Raw genomic sequence first — 4,479 nt, 5'->3', positions numbered from 1 at the left:
ATATTGATAAAATATCATCATCATCATCATCATTCTACCCAATGTATCCCGCTCATAGAAAAACTAAGAACAGGGACTGGGGAGGGAAAGACGGCGGCAACTCATACCCATAAAGGAGAGCGCGGCCAAAGGAGTCCTCCGGCTCGAGGAAGAAGAAGAAATGTAATAACACGAGAAAGGTAACTTAAAGGGCTATAAATAAAATAAAAAGAAAAACCACTACAAAATGAAAACAAAAAACTAATAGAAAGGAAACGAGAAAAGAAAGAGGTTAAGGACACTAAGAGGTAAACTAAGAGGACATTAGAAATCTAAGACATGGATATGGCGTCTCCAACCACTCCTACCCTTAATCAGGTTTGCAGAGAGGTTTAACTCATGCAGGTCAACTCTTATTTGCTCATCCCAAGTTCTCTTGGGTCTTCCTCGACTCCTCTTACGTTCTACTATAATGCTTTCTACCCTCCTCACAAGGGCGTCAAAAGTCTTTCTCTTCCCACGCCAAAACCACTTCGATCTATTTTCGTGCATTTTTCCAGATATAGGGGCTACCCCTAGTTTGTTTCGAAACTCTTGGTTCCTAATTCGATCCATCAATATGTGCCCACACATCCACCTCAGCATACACATTTTTGTAACTTCCATCTTGTGTTCAAAAATCTTCTTTACAGGCCAACATTCGGTCCCATATAGCAGAGCAGGTCTGATTGCCGCCCGGTAGAACTTTCCTTTTAACTTGCTTGGGAATTTCCTATCACATAGCACAGTGGTGGCTGCTCACCACTTGAGCCAACCCGCCTGTATACGATGATTTACATCCCTGTCAATCTCCCCATTCCTTTGAATGATCGATCCCAAATAGTTGTACTTGATTGTACTTTTAACAACTGATAAAATATTGATAAAATATTTTCTATAAATATAAAGATTAGATTATATTTTAATAAATGATATGATGAATTTCATAGAGTAATTTTTGATTTTATCATAATAACACATTTTGTTTTAGGTAAAATTAGAAAGATAAATTAGCTTATATGGAATAATATTGGGTACATATATATAATACGAAAAATGAGTACATATGAGGTGCGCATAGCTATGATGGGTATATCTAATAGGCCATAACGGGTGGATAGATGGTGGATATGAAACTTTTTAAGTTATGTATATGGAGAAGGGTTATCTGCGCCTGCCCACATATTTTGCTATCTCTATATAAAAAGTTGAATTAATTGATATAGGGGCGAATTTAAAATACTACTCCCTCATATTCACTGCAAATGAGACATTTACTTTTTGACATTATTCAGTTGTAACTCTTAATTTTTATTTTATTGTTAATCTATAAATTAAAACATAGTCAAGCGATATCTTATTTGATTCATTTTCTATGCAAAGATTATTCATATTCACTTTTTATAATATTTCTTTGTGTATAATAAGGGATATTAAGTATTGAATAAGTGTTTTGGATAACGTGAAAAAGTAAATGTCCCATTTTTAGTGAATAGGATGTAGTATTATAAGATCTGAAAACTCAACTCTACATATTTAAAATATCTACTCGATTGTCATTTTGTTGTGTTATACTCTCTCTATTCCATTTATTTTGCATTAATTGTAATTTAGTCCATTTCACTCATTTTACATCATTCTCATTTTTGGACTTTGACCCATCACCTTTTTTCATCATATTCATATATTTTAGTTCTCTTTTAATTTGATCAATACAAATATACAATTTATTATATCTCTTCATTTATTACCAGTATCCATTTTTTCTTAAAAATCTCCCATATATCTTTAATGCAAATCTACCGTATGATACAAAAATTAACACTAATAAGTTCACAATAGGGTCATGAATTAGTAAGACTCACATCTAAGTTACCCGTAAATAAAGTACTAAAAAAAAGAGAAAATCATGAATTAAAGTAGTGATGTAATCGAGCGATTTTCATTTCATTCTTGTAATATGATTTCGATTATCAGCAATTAATAAAATAGGTAAATGTTTTTATCCTCTTGCATATAGAGATTCTCTATTTTATCCCGAAGGAAAAATCAGAAAGGCTTATGGGTGGGGTGGCATGAGTGATGGCCTATGGGCTATGGGGTGTGGGAGCAAATTGCAGGCCACTCTAGTGGTTGATAAGATGCCAATGCATAATACATAGACAATGGGGGCGCAATGTCCTGTCAATTTTGGTTTTTACATATCAATAATTTAGGAATATGATGATAACGAACTCACTAATTTTTCATTTTGGGACAGCAAGGCTTAAACCCTAATGTCTCTGTTGATACCCTCCAATAGTTGATGGATTAGATTGGAATATGACTAGTTTTGATTTTGGGGGACAGTTTCCTAGTGTGTGTAATCATTTTCTCTTTTCTTTTCAATCAAATTTATTCTTATTAGAAAAAAAAAAGTAAATAAACAAAAACCCAATGTTTTTTAGATATTCGAATCCCTTCAAGATACTACTTTCCGGCTCATATAAAATGCTGCTCCATCTATTCAGATTTAATGTCTTAATTATTTTCTTGACATAATTTACATTTTAGTATTTTATCTTATTGTATTTAATTTTTAATCTATAAGTTTATAGTTAAGTGAGATATTATTTAATGCGTTTCATTTCAAACGTTATTGATATTAATTTTTTATAATTATTATGTACAATTAGAGATATATGGATTGAATTAATGAATAAACAAAAGTTAAAAAAAAAAAAAGCAAATAACACATTAACTCTGAATTAAAGAAAGTGCTATATTTTATGTTATGTATTGTTTAAAATTAATTTTTGGTTGATGGATTGGGTGAATAAGACGAAAAATTTGAATTGTATAAATGATGTTCTCGAGAATAAAATGCATGCGTCAGATTTAAAGAAAATGATGTGATCTTTACCCAAAATAAAAAATGTAGCAATTTAATAACACATCCATTTTAGAAAAATTATGGAGTTGCAATTTCTATAGAATGAGGAGAGTAAAAAAAAATTACAAGTTTTGCTTTTATAGTGTGAGGAAAACATAATTTTACTTATTTTCATCACTTTTTAGTTTAAAATTACATTTAATATTCAATCTAACTTAATTTAGTTTAGCTCAGTCAATTTTCTTTCATTAATAGCCCATTGACTTTATTTTTCATTCGTTAAATTCGATTTTACTCTATTGAATTTAATCAGTTTAGCTAAATTCAATTCTAATAAAATTGAGTTTAAAGTTGGACGTGCCTGACTAACACCAACACTTCCCACCCCAGATTCAAGACCTATTCTTGCTTGGCTTGTCCATCTCAGACACAACCCATAGCGTCTTGAGCATAACTATTAGCCATTTTTAGTTGAGCTTTTATCGAATGTAGAGAACATACTTTACATTTTGTCAATAGCATCATTCTTATACTTTGTCTTTCTGAAATACACTCTATATTGCATATATTCACATCATTTATCGTTTAAGTTTATTTTACATATTATATCTATTGAAAAATATTATCAATTAGGATCTTTTTTGAATCTTCTAATCCATACTTTTATCACATTAACGTTTTCTAATTTTTAGATATGTATAATTTAATATATAAATAATCAAAATAACACATTAAATTGTGTAAAAATTAAATGTTAAATTATTCATAGACGTTGAATATCATTTAGTATGACTAACTTGTATGGGTATGAAATGGATCACTATAAAAGGGTAAAATCTTTGGTGAAATTTGATTATATTGAGCTAAATTGGATTAAATTTAATACAAGTTATATTAGGCTATTTCAAGCGTGAAATCAAATTCAAACTATATACTTCATCTATTCTTTTTAATTTATATCTCTTTTCATTTTAGATTGTTCCACTTATTTTGCACTTTTTCAGTTTTTGGCAATGACCCTATTTTTTTCTTTAAATTTCATTTATAAACTTATTATTTCTCTCTAACTTAACCACTTATTTTTATCATCTATTAATTTTTTTGTCTTATTTTCCAACTAAATTTTACTTTCTACTAAATTTCAGCCAAAATAATTAAATTGCATTCTCATAGATTCGAAGGTAGTAACGTTTTATGTCAAAATTAATTCAAATTGGATTATAAAAGTTATCTTAAAGGGATGCATGTAAAAAGAAGGGGAAAACCAAATGAAAGAAATAGTGAAACATGAAAGAAAGAGAAGAAAATAAAAGGTGAAATAAAGGATGCAATACAGTAGAAGAGCATATTATCAAACTATGGCAAATGAAAATAATGATGGCCACTTAATCAACCACAACTACAACAACTACAACTACAACAATAGCATAATAAAACAATTATTAAAATGATGTCGTTTGCCACCTCCCACGCCTTACCTGATCTGTCTCAATGCTCACTGCCTCACCGCCTTCAACAGTTTTTTAACTATACTCTTACCTACAGCTGTTCATTTAAGTTTGGTTAATTTCAAGTCTGATGTTTTGGTT

This window comes from Amaranthus tricolor, chromosome 3, assembly GCF_026212465.1.
Source record: "Amaranthus tricolor cultivar Red isolate AtriRed21 chromosome 3, ASM2621246v1, whole genome shotgun sequence".
Classification (NCBI taxonomy): Eukaryota; Viridiplantae; Streptophyta; class Magnoliopsida; order Caryophyllales; family Amaranthaceae; genus Amaranthus; species Amaranthus tricolor.
The sequence above is the reverse complement of the archived record's forward strand: the minus strand, read 5'-3'. Positions refer to the sequence as shown.